We start from the raw sequence: 13,772 nt of genomic DNA on the forward strand, positions 1-13,772 counted from the left end.
GGCAATTTCTTTTTCGATATCTTAAAAGATTGAGCTTGGTCTGGCGAAAGCCAGACTAACCATGGACCTCATAGTTGCAAAATGCAAGGGAACATGAATCTGCCTATTATTTGCACGAACAATAACAGACGGTAGCTCTTCAACTTGGCCCGTTAAAATGTGTATGAACAGTCTAGCAACGCATTTCATGAAGGCCCTTTTGTGCATTGAATATAAAGCTGAATATCATATGAACTAGATGACTAAACTTATGCATATGTAGAAGAAACAGTCACAAAAATCCATGACCTCTCTTGATAGCTGTTGAAAAAACTGCATGGAACTGACAGGGATTGTTTTGTTTAATAATAAATACATTATGCTGCTACCTTCTGCTTTTCCCAAATACAATGTAGCCTACAGGTGTACCCTTCATCAGTCCAGTTGCAATGGATGGACTGTGATGAACTGCCCTACTTGTGATTTTTAAAATCTCTAAACAGTTTTATAACAATACTACAAATTTTTTGGCAAGTGCTACAAATCTATTCACCTTTGCAGCTCCAGTAGGCGACTTTGTGTGGCCTGCACACACACATTCCAAACAAGCATACACAAAAGTTTCAAGAGTGGGGGATGGAGTGGAAGATGGACAAATACATTAATGTGATTTATTTTCGCGGAATGGATGTACCGGACTGAGCGGCGGTTATATTTTGTACCGCTATGCGGTACATCTAGTTTATTTACATATAGTAGAAACAAAGACTTCCACTTGGATTGTGTTAAACACTGGGCCTCTATTATTGTGCTCATATCAGCAATATGGCAGTAGAATTTTAAACTTCCAGTTCTGGCTAAATCAAGACAAATCTTCAGCAAAACCACTCATGACAAGCAGCTTGAACAAATGATCTGACAACTTAAATTCCAAATACACTTTTTAATACACGCATTAAATGACACATTGGAATAAAGACGGAGTTGGAAAATAAAAGGTTTGGAGTAGGGCATCTACTGTTTTAGGGTGCAGTTGAAAAAGGTACTGATAGTACCTGTAATAAGTGGTTCATTGTTTTTGAAGTTGGGGCTGTAGAAGGTGCTTCTGTAGTTGGAGCAGTAGTAGTTTGAGGGATTCTTCACCGACCTTAAGGATGCCCCCAGCAGCCTCTAGACCCATGACTCCAGTGGCCTCTAGACCGACGATGCATCCACTGTTGATTCTGTGGAGGAAGCTCAGCAGCTGCCGAAGGGGCTTCTGTAGTTGGTGCAACAGTAGTTTGAGGGGGAATATTCACAGGCATTACAGGGTAGTAGCCTCCAAAGAGGGGATTCATCCACTGTTGATTCTGTGGAGGAGGCTCAGCCGCTGTGGTAGGTGCTTCTGTAGTTTGAGGGGGAATATTCACAGGCATTACAGGGTAGTAGCCTCCAAAGAGGGGATTCATCCACTGTTGATTCTGTGGAGGAGGCTCAGCCGCTGTGGTAGGTGCTTCTGTAGTTGGTGCAACAGTAGTTTGAGGGGGGATATTCACAGGCATTACAGGGTAGTAGCCTCCAAAGAGGGGATGCATCCACTGTTGATTCTGTGGAGGAAGCTCAGCAGCTGTAGAAGGTGCGTCAGTAGTTGGAGCTGGAGTAGTGGATACAACTAGAGAGGCTTAGTCTGAGCTTGATGCAGGGCAGGAGAGGGTTACTGGATTGCCGTGCCACAACATCTGCAGCAAGTGGCTATTGCCCTGGAGGAAGATATAAAATAATGCAGTCATACAACTAGCTCAAAACTGAAACATGTCCCACATGAATTTAAATGCTACATAATTGCTTGGGGGTCCTTTCGCCCGACTACAGGAACACTTTACATAGGAGTGGCCATACCGGTTGTATATGTAAGGCTCTTGAACCGCCTTACATATACAACCAGTATGGCCACTCCTATGCTCACATATCGGTTTGCAAGGGACCAAATGGTATTCAAATTGTATGTAATTGTTACTATGTTCACGATTAGCCTCCATTCCTCTGGTGAGTTGATGGGACGTCACCCAGGAAAGCTTAACTGTAAATTCAAGCTACTGAAATCAATTCATGAAATGTACGCCAACAGAAAAGCCTCTAGAGGATAACAGACCAATACTAAAACAGGACACATCAAGAGACTGTTAAATGAGCTTGCTCCATGCAGACAATGCTAAAACTTCCTGCTATAGCAATGGAAACTTAATTCAACAATACCTTCTGTTAAAATAGATATCATAAACAAGCAAACTAAGGATTATTTTAACAGGCCTGCTTTCACAAATTTGTCACGTTCAAGTGGCTAAAAGACATTTCTTTATTTTATTTAAACTTTGCATTCTCTTGGTTTTGTTGTTGATTCACTATGAAATTTAATGCCAGAATTAAGGCATTAATAAGGTGTGAAAATATGGAGTTTTGTTTTGTAGTGATTGATGGCATCTCTATGGGCTAATGTTACTCCTACTCTGACGAAAATTAAAATAAAAAAAAAATAAAATAAAAAATCCTCTGATGTGACAGGAAAACCATAGCCTACCTGTTTTATAACATTACAACCATCAAAAGTGGCGAGAAGCACGAGGCCCACCGCAGTCCTTTTCACAGAGTAGCCACACTCTCGACGTAGCTGGTGTAGTGAGAGGTGCCACCTGCTGAATAGAAAAAAAGAGAATGTCTGGTCTCAAGCTATTGATGCAAACAATGCAAGTGAAAGGGCTGCAAGGAATCGGCTGAATTAGGCCACTAATGTCGACAGAGAGTTATTGTGTACACTGTAAAACAAAAACAAGTTATCCAATACTTTTCTTACCGCTGTCTAACTGGAGTGAAGAACATCCAGGGCCTTGTGCAGAGAACTTCATGAGGTCATTAGTACATAATAACTTGGGTCGCATACGATCCCAGGCCCTAAAGTCATGAGTGCCGCTTTGTCCACCCACCAGGCCTGGATCGTCAGCTTGAACGTTAACGGAGCCATCGTCTGTAGTGTTTTCTCCAACATATCGTCTCTCATATTCCAGATTTCGACCCAGTGAAATATTCCCTGTGCCGAAAGTAATTGTCCCAGTTTGAATATTCTCAGACCTTTCCTCATGATGTCTCATCTTTTTGCACTATTTCAAGGCTTATACCACATGTTTGGCCAATGTAAAACCATAAGAGACACAAAAATAAAACACCCTGGTTTGGTTTAAGCCTCATATCTATAAAAGTGGTAGCCTACAACCAGGGAGCTGTACTAGCCTTGCTCTCACAACTCTTTCAGTACCCTATATATAGGCCTACTCAATTAACACTAATTGAAATGAGACCAGCGACCAAGCCTCTGATCAGGCTGTAATTGACGATGCAGCTGAACACCTAAATAGTCTAGGCCTATAGGGCTCTGGGCCTGCTCTTTAATTTCATTCACAGTTGATCAGATACAGCTGTTCTAATGGTTTTAAGTTTGTGGTGAAGTCCAATGAAATTAATTTTCTTATAGAAAATATTTAGTTGCGAAAATATCCACACTTTTTACTTATTGATAACTAAAAAAAAACAAAGAAAGAAAAATAAATTAATTTATTGGAATAAATATAGTTTTTAAAATGTTATATGGACAATAGCACTTTTTACAGTGTAGCCTATTATTTGCTTAGCCGACCCTATGACCGACTAACTAACTAACCCACAAACTCCCTTACTAAATTGACTACATTTGTTGCACACTTGAAACAAAATGTCTTCAAAAGTATGTTGAAGGTGGTTCCATTTATTTCCATTCCAATAACTTTACACATTACATTTGCGTTTGCACTTGTAGGCTGCTTTTCTTTGTCTCGTTTTCCTACTGTTTATTTTTTCTACTCAAACTTGAACTGTTCCATTGCTTACCCTATATGTTTGAATGGCCATAAAAAGGATAAATCAGGGGGGGGGTATATCACATTTTACTTTGGTGTTATGGTAGCCTACTCTGCACGTCATTGACTACGAGTGGTAACTTCTACTACCTACTACTACTTCTACTACCTGATGCCTGAGCCAAAGGGAAAATTATAATAAAAGAGAGACGTTGAGCTTTAAAGTCTATAATGTTGGTTTGGCTCTTCATTGATTCATTAATCTGCCAAAAAATTTTTTAAGATATGTTCATAGCAAAAATGGATGCATGCGATTCATTTAGATGAATTAATCACAGAGTATGTAATTAATTAGATTACATTTTTTAATCGATTGACAGCCCTAGTAATAATAGCTGTAGCCATTAACATCAGGCACAAGTAGTGTCATTCACTAATAAGAATCAGTGTAGAAGGGCCAAGTCTGGAGGATGTCTTTTCACTTTTTTTAAGATCAGATTCTGCAGGTAAAAGTACAATAATAAGGTGACTTGACTTGACCTACTACAGGACTTGACTTGACTTGACATAGCATGTGACTTGACTTACTTGAGACTTGCAGGTTAAGACTTGAGACTTGGTCCCATCTCTGGGAAACAGCAACAAGCACAAAACACAAAACAATATACAATATGGCCACCAGGGTGACACAAAGGCAGTTAGTCATGGCAGGATCTTGACAAGTTTCCGTGCAACAGATTTGCATAGAATGCTACTGACATAGAAAAACGACACAAAAAACCTGCATGCAAGGAATTGAGATGTACATACAAATGTGGTTAGGCCACCCAATAAAACTGATTAAAGGTATCATGAGAATCTATTCTGAATGTATGGTAAGGATGAAGGGCTTCTTAATTCACATATAGAGCAATTACATGATTTCCAGGGAAGTACATTTGAAGTCATACAGTATTTATGATTATGTATATATTTAAAGGAATTGATTTGATTCCAAGTGGTAATTTATTGCAAAAATATTACTACTTATCTCTTGATGAATCTTCATCATATCATATCATTCACACACACACACACACACATACACACACACACACACACACGGTCAAAAAAATATATAAATGTAGCCTAAAGAATAATTTAAAAAATAACTAAAATAATAAATAAATTACTTTAAAACCCAATAAAAACTTTTTACAAAATATAAAGTATAGAAGTGAAATAGTTTTATTGGGGTCCTATACCCAAAATGAGTAATTAATTTATCTTGATGAACTCTGTTTTATCTCCCCTTTCAATATAATAGTAAATGTGGGCACTACAACACGAGGCACTAGGCTACAATAATTGTGGCATTGATGGACAGTTTATCACAGAGCCTGACTTATTGTAATTACTTCTTTGGATAAAGTCTATCTTACTTTTATTCCTAAATAGGCTACTTGGTTGACCCATCTCCTGACAACAAACAAATATTAGCATGCAGAGCGAGAAGCGTACAGGAGTTGAAGCTGGGAGAAAAATAGGTTGGCCTATAAAGAGAAATGGAAAGAGAATTTTGCATTCATCTTACCCGGTTTCACAAATACAAAGCTTATGTATCTGATATGCAACAACACTGTCGCTGTTTGAAAAGAATATCATACCACACACAGCGGCACCTTCAAGGTGGCCTATCTGTGCCAAACAGAAGCACAAAAGCGCTACATTGAAGTGCTGGCCGAGGGCTATGCACAGCTAGCAGGATCCAGTGCATTCTGGTGTTCTTTCTCATATTTGTTTAAGCACCCACTCGCAGTCTGATTGGTGAATAGCCTACTGTAGGGCCTAGGCTATGTAAATCAATATTGTAAAATAAAAGATTAAAAACAAATTGGACTGCCAGAATAATTTGGAATAATTTCAGAGACGGGCCACCATTGGCCGCCTGTTGCCAACCCATGCCAATTAACATTAGCCTACCATAACTTCATTGAGTCAATGCCAAACTCTGATGTTGATCTGTCATCACTTTGCACCCTCGATTGACGTTTACCACAGTAGCCTAAATATGTATGGATTCTTTGAACTCTTTTGAACACAGATCTTCTGTTTATAAGGCCATAGATGCACAGAGGCACTGTTTGTACAACAGGACAGGAGCATGCAAAATCAATCTATATGGACAAAATTCTCACTTGTCCCACCGGCAAACCCGCTGAGACCAGGTCTCGGGGGCCCACTAGCGGCTCGGGGCTCAAAGCAGTTGCCTGCCTTGCCTGTTGAAAAGGTACGCCTCTGCACACGGTAGTATACCAGGAAAAGGGGCAGGGTCATAGTCACATGGGAGCGGAGCAGGTGTGCTGTGACATATCAGTCTTGTTTCCCACTACAAGACTTCATTCACAAAACAAACACTGAGCATAGTGAAAGCTGAAAAGAGACTTTGAACACACAGTGGATATAATTTTAATACATTTGATTTGCATTTTCTCTCGCTAAGATAACAGAGAGTTTGTACTCATCCTTTTGACCTGGGGAAAGGGGTGCTGTGTGTCCCTGTCTTCTTTAGACATGCATTGCTCCTACAAAGGCTAAACTGGAAGAGGATTTTAAAGAGAAGTGATACGATCATAAGAACAAGATAAGAAATAAGTGTGTGTACAAATGCTTTACTGAAGAGATTTAAGGAACAATACTTTACAAATGAGGAACAAACCAATGCCAAATAGCACATAAAAGACAGACCAATTGATATAAGGACAGCAGGAATAAGATAGAGTAAGTGCAGAAATACATAGGAATATGGCTTCACTGGCATACTGGCTTTGTATTTGTGTAATGGGCACAATGCACATCACAATGTGTAATTATGGTAGACCACTGAGCCTGATCAATGATTGTTCACTGTCCTTGTTTTCTATGCTCACTCACATCCCCACAGCAAGGACTACATGAGCTGTTCCAGATGGCTCACAAACTCTTACAGGCATGTGGTCACATTGGCCTGTGCTTCATGTCCATTCGCCATGCTTTTTGGCATTGTCTTGTGAGGACCTTAACCAACCCAATATTCACACCCCTGCATGTCCAGGAGGTTTGAATCAGGGGGGGTTGAATGAAGCAGGAATTCATCTGGTGGATACAGTGGTTATGGTATGTGCTGGTCTCTCACACGTCATCAAGGGAGCACTTTGTCTTCTGGTAGCGCCTGTACGCTCAGTGAAATCATGCATGGTGTCCAATCTCAATGCGGAGGAAAAAAGGAGATGGCAGGAAATGCTAAAAGAAGTAAAAGAGGAAAAGGAGAGGCTAAAGCAGTATCTGAAGAGGTCTGCTGATGGTCACAACCACTGGTCAAATTTCAAAAAATTATATTGAAAAGAGCTGTGTTTCACCAGTTCTCATGCAACAGATTTGCATGGAATTCTACTGACATAGAAAAACAGCACGAATAGCCTGCATGCAAGGACTTTACATACACATGTTTAGGAAGGATGAATGCTTCTTTTATTATTTTTTTGGCCTTTTTATGACAGGAAGCAAATGGGAGAGAGAGTCAGGAATTGGATCCGGAAAGGACCACAGGACGGGAAATCAAACCCGGGTCGCCGGCGGACGGTGAAGGTGCCCCAGCCAGTCACGCCACGGCTGGGGCTGGATGAAGGGCTTCTTAATTCACATATAGAGCAATTGCATTTTTAGTCATCCAGTATTTAATTAAGTACATGTTAAGAAATGTACGTTTCCAAGTGGTAATTTATTGCAAAAATTACTGCTTACTGCTTATCTCTTGATTAAACTTCAGTATATCATGCACACACACACACACACACACACACACATGGTTGTTTCCCTCTAACACAGTGTTTCTCAAACTTTTTCAGACCAAGGACCACTTAACCAATAAAAAAAACTTCACGGACCACCTATCAACAGTCAACAGTATCAACTTCAACAGTATATTACACAGTAGGCCTAGGCCTACTCACTGGACCACCTTGCTTATTGTCTTTGCACCTTGCTTATTGTGTCAGAGGATTCATATGATTTAAACTGGCGTAGCTTACAGGCAGTGTTGCAGAACCGTTTGGATTTACATTGGTTCAATATTGCAAAAAACTCATCTATATTATATTTTACCACATCTGCCACCAGTGGTCCCCGGACCACACTTTGAGAAACACTGCTCTAACAGTCTCGTCCAGGAACCAGGAAGAGGAGCCATATCATAGCAACATGGGAGTAAAACAGGTGTTTCGTGACCTGGGCCCTCTTCTCTTCTCTCTGTACATGCTTCCCATAGGTCAACTTATTCCTAAACATGCTATCTCATTTCATTGCATTACAATTGATCTGCAGCTATATTTATCACCCCTTGTTAGACAGTACTCTATGAGGCTCAATGACTATATGGATATCTAGAGCCACTCACGGGCTCTGGTCAAAACTGTTAATACAGAAATGATCAGAATTAGTGTCAGAGGTCATCCACGTTGGAATTTAAAATGAAAGATTTATTACCTTGATGTGAGACAACTTTAACTGTTTTTCATGTCTAAAAGTAAATTTTGAGACATTCAGTCTTTTTCTTCTAACTCATTACACAATGGGTTGCGACAATAAAATAATTAATACCATTTAGAAGTATAAAGAAGAGCTACAATTCAGTTACCTTTCATCATAGCTACGCTAAAACATGTGGCTGCTGGCCATCAAAAGAGCTAGCAATGTCAGTTGGGGTTGGTTGTGTCATTTTTTGTGGGGTTAGTTGTCACATGTTGGCCTATGGACTCTTCGGTATTTCATTATATCATCATATTACCTTGGTTTCAATAGGGATTTAATCTAAATAGTCTAAAACAACTTAAAACATAAAATACTAATGAAAAGAACATACTTGATGTTTCCTGTTCATGTTATCAACGCATAAGATGTATGTAGTTTTTGCATTTCAATGAAATTAAACTTTTTTATTATTTTTAAGAATGTATCCATTTTTTCATTTTTTATCCCATTGGAATAACATTGGGACAACTAACCCCATAGCGTGTGACAACCTACCCCCCTGATGGGGATGGTTGTCACATTTCTTACAAGGTGCATTTGACAGCCCACATCCTTCTAACAGACTGGATTCAAGCAGATCAAGGTCGCTCCATTTGTACCTGACACATGAGGCTTCCTTTGTGTCCTGAAAGGGAATTTGTGCAGGACACGGTTTTTGTGGAAACTAATTTTAAGTAAAAAGTGTGACATCTAACCCCGCTCTCCCCTACTAATAAATAAACTAATGTGTTGAATAAACTAATGTGTTGTAGCCTATATGGGTGTATTGGCTGAACACTTTGGTTGTCTCAGTAAACAAACAAACAAGAAAACACATAACAAGCGAATTTAAGGTTTATTGAAGGATCGAACTCTAGAAATGCTGAGATTCGATCTGGTAATAGGCCTATTCCCTCTGTTCCTACCAATGCCAGAAGAGGGCGCTACCTGAACATCATTTAACCCAACCGCGACTCAACATCTCAGTGTAGACCCACCACAATGATGGGTTACACAACAAAGCAAAGTACACTCACACCCTCAACCCTCCCTCATAGACACATTTGTAGGCTACACAAAATATGTAGGATAGGCTACCATGAAGAAGCTGTTCACATTTGAAACATGGGGTAATAGCTGCCTGCAATATTTTTCCATAAATATGGAACATATGGGCAATAATTAACCTTGAGTACCGTTCTGTCAATATTTTGGTGACAAGAGATGGTTGGTGTCAAGGGCGTAGGTTTGGTCTCAGCTTTGGTGGGGACACATCCCCAACTCCTGTTGTCACAATACCAACATTATTATGACCGCCGCGCAGCGAAGCAGTGGTCATATAGGTTTAGTCAGATTTTTTTTTTTTTTTTTTTTTTTACTATACACCAACTGGCCTGTAGGTGTCCAGAGACAGTTTTCTGTGAATATCTCGAGAACCTTAGGGCCTAGGAGGTCCACCTTTTTTTTTGTATGTTGGTCTTAAGAGGACATGTCAACCCATCCCATTACCACTTATTTCATGTATATAGCTAGTTCCTAGTTCAAAATTAAAAAAAAAAAATTAGGTGTTTTCATCACAATATCTCTGGGTGACATGGTCAAAACTGCACGAAATTGAAAGTGTAGGATCATTATGACACCCTCCAAATGCATGCCAAGTTTTGTCAACCCATTCCATAACCACTCATTTCATGTATAGCGCCACCTAGTTAAACACAAAAAAAAGTAAAAATTAGGTGTTGTAATCGCTTGGTATCTGTGACCTAACATAGTCAAAACTGCACAAAATTGGAAGTGTAGGATCATTATGACACCCTCTGAATGCATGCCAAGTTTCGTGGAATTCCGCTCATGGGGGGCCACACAATAAATTAATTTATGTTTACTATACACCAACTGGCCTGTAGGTGGCGGGAGACAGTTTTCTGTGAATATCTCGAGAACCGTGGGGCCTAGGAGGTCCACCTTTTTTTTTTGTATGTTGGTCTTAAGGGGACATGTCAACCCATCCCATTACCACTTATTTCATGTATAGCCACCTAGTTAAAAATTAAAAGCAAAAATTAGGTGTTTTTTCATCACAATATCTCTGGCTGACAGTTTACATACCGAGCCCAAGCGGTCTACAGAGGATGCAATCTGCTCTGCCCTCCACCCAGCCCTCACCCACCTGGAAAAAAAGAGACTCATATGTGAGATTGCTGTTTATAGACTTCAGTTCTGCATTCAACACCATAATACCACAACAACTCATCTGCAAACTTGACAAACTGGGACTCAGTACCTACCTCTGCAACTGGCTACTGGACTTCCTCTGTCAGGGCCTCAAGAGTAGTACGTGTTGGCAACAATACCTCAAGCAGCATCACACTGAGCACAGGGGCCCCCCCAAGGCTGCGTGCTCAGTCCGCTGCTCTTCACCCTGCTGGCCCTTGACTGCACTGCAACCTACAGCAACAATCACATAGTGAAATTTGCTGGCAGACACAACTCTGGTGGGTCTCATCACCAAAGGCGTGAGACTCAATACAGGTTGGAGGGTCAGACCATCTGACCACGTGGTGCAGGGACAACAACCTCCTGCTGAGCGTCAGCAAGACCAAAGAGATTGTTGTTGACTTCGGGAGGTCACACCCAATACCTGCCACTGACCATCGGCGGTGCTGTGGTGGAGAGGCGAGCAGCACCAAATTCCCTGGGGTGCACATCGGTGAAGACCTCTCCTGGACCACCGACACTGCATCACTGGCGAGAGGAGCTCAGCGCCGCCTGTACTTCCCTCGGGAACTCAGGCGAGCAAGTGCTCCCACCAGCCATCATGACCACATTCTACCGAGGCACCATTGGGGCATCCTCTCCAGCTGTATCGCTGTGTGGGGGGCGGAAGCTGCACTGAATACAACAGGAAAGCCCTGCAGGCATAGTGAACACAGCTGGAAGGATTATTGGTGCTTCCTCCCCTCCCTGAAGGACATTTACACCACCCACCTCACCCATGAAGGACCAAAATTGTGAGTGATGCAAGTCACCCGCTCACAATCTGTTTGATCTACTGCTCTCTGGGAAGAGGTACAGAAGCCTGCGCTCCCTTTACCAGACTCACCAACAGCTTCATACACCAAGCTGTGGGATGCTGAACTCTCTCCCTCCTCTCCCCCCTCCACCCTCAGCTACATAACATCCTGGACATTGGACCCACAATGGCCGCCTGCACTACTCCACTTGCACACTGTACACTTTGCAACTTGTTGTTGTTGTCCTGAAAACCACAACACTTCTGCTGCTCTTACATAACTTGCACCACTATGCCACTTTCTTTCTTACTTGGGTCAAACAGAACTACCCCAGCCTTTTATTGGCCTGACTTTTGCACTAGTATTTTATTGACTGTCTATGCACAATTTCAACCAAATTTTGCTGCTCTTATTTTTCATTATATGTGCCCTCTTATTTACTTATTTACTTACTTTTTGTTTTACTTGAATGTTATGTTTGTCTGTAGACTTAAATTGGTAAAATATGTCTTGTCTTCACCGTGGGATAGTGAAAGCGTAATTTCGATCTCTTTGTATGTCTGGAACATGTGAAGAAATTGACAATAAAGCTGACTTTGACTTTGACTTTGACTGACATGGTCAAAACTGCACGAAATTGAAAGTGTGGGATCATTATGACACCCTCAAATGCATGCCAAGTTTTGTGAACTTTTCGTTCATGGGGCCTTACAATAAAATAATTTATGTGTACATTTAGTGACCGTTACACCAACAAGGATTCCCGGGACTCTGAAAGACCGGGTACCACTAAACTTGGTGGGCATGTAACCCCACATGGATAGCATGGAACCATCATTTTTTTCGTTTTGATCTGTAGCCCCCCCGCTGGACTGGACCCCCCGAAAGGAGGGTAGGGCAGACAAAGTTTTCTGTGAATATCTTGAGAACCGTAGGGCCTAGGATGACCAATTGTTTCCGTATGTTTGCCTCCAGGGGTCATCTTAACCCATTCCATGTGCACACATGTGCATAAACAGATACACACGCACACACATACATTCACAGTAATCATACGTATGACACATACTCACACAGTAGACATATGTACGCATGCACACACACACACACACACACACACACATAAACATAAACATGTACACGCACACATGCACACAAGAATTTCTCAGAATTATGAACAGGCAAGATGGGGGTGGGGTTGTATAAAATGAATTTTACATGTGAAATCTATGAACTAATCATGTTTTGGTACTTGTTGTCTAGCAGATACCAGTGAGAATTGAGTGTGGATAATGCAATTTAGTGAGACAGTTAGAATCATATAGGCCTTTCAGTGTGATTTATTTTTGTGGAAAAAATGTGCTGGACTGGGCGGCGGTCATATTTTGTAGTTGTAGTTAGTTTGTTCAATACCAATAGTTGTTTAGTTGTTGTTTCAATACCAATACTAAGTGAAGAATCTCGATACTTTTGCAATTTTTTAAAATTTGATTTGGTTTGTGTGATTTGTGAGATCATTCACATCAGTGGCAATCATGGAATTTGATTGACCCTCCACACACACACACACAGTGTTGGGCAAGTTACTTCAAAATCGTAATGTATTATGTATTACTCATTACTGTCATTTCAAAGTAATTTTTTACATTATAATATTAATGTATCTGAATTGTAAGGCATTACACTACTATTGTATTAGCCTACCTTTAAGTTACTTTTACCAAAATATCTAGAAATATGGATTTGGAATTCTAAATGCAGTTTATTATGCTCAATGCAGCTCATTGCACTTCTAATGGAGGGCGATGTGGTATAAGATAATGACTGAGCTAGGCTTAAGGCTAACAACAGTAGAATGCAATAGGCGCAGTGATGTCTCATGATGCAATACAAGGAACAATCATAGCCAGAATTTTGTTAAAAAACAGACCAAAGGTCAAGTCTGGTCAATTGTGATAGAAATGCTGTAACTTTAGGCTTAGGCCTACTCATTAAAATCAACTACCTGTATATTGTAACTCAAAACTTAAAGACATGTCAAGATAGGCTACACAGTGCCGCTGCTGGCCATTTTGGTGCCCTAACTGGTGAAATACTGTATTAACCTAAGTATGTCATCATATGGCCAACTATAAGGATGTAATCTGCCTGTTCTCATGGATGGGTAGTATTTCTGAAACATGTAATATGTATTTCAAATACAAAATAGTATTTTGTCATTTGTATTTTATTGAGTTGAAGGAAATGGCTCTGTATTTAGTATCAAAATACTTTATTGGTGTGTATTTTTGCATTTTAAAAAATACTGCAAAATACTATATGTGAAAAACACTAAAATGGTAGATACTACACATAGGTGTAATGAATAATTGATAATTAGGCAACA

The 13,772-nt window shown here is 40.4% G+C and overlaps 1 long non-coding RNA gene across 1 annotated transcript; it reads right to left on the reverse strand.

The window, feature by feature from the left end:
* Positions 1–907: 907 nt before the first annotated feature.
* Positions 908–3,267, reverse strand: LOC125299152. Its single transcript, XR_007194327.1, has 3 exons — positions 2,810–3,267; positions 2,537–2,651; positions 908–1,718 (listed from the first exon to the last, which is right to left on the reverse strand). It is a non-coding gene; the product is annotated as an uncharacterized LOC125299152 (long non-coding RNA).
* Between the last annotated feature and the right edge of the window lie 10,505 nt (positions 3,268–13,772).

The sequence above is a fragment of the Alosa alosa genome, chromosome 8, assembly GCF_017589495.1.
Source record: "Alosa alosa isolate M-15738 ecotype Scorff River chromosome 8, AALO_Geno_1.1, whole genome shotgun sequence".
In the NCBI taxonomy this organism is placed as follows: Eukaryota; Metazoa; Chordata; class Actinopteri; order Clupeiformes; family Clupeidae; genus Alosa; species Alosa alosa.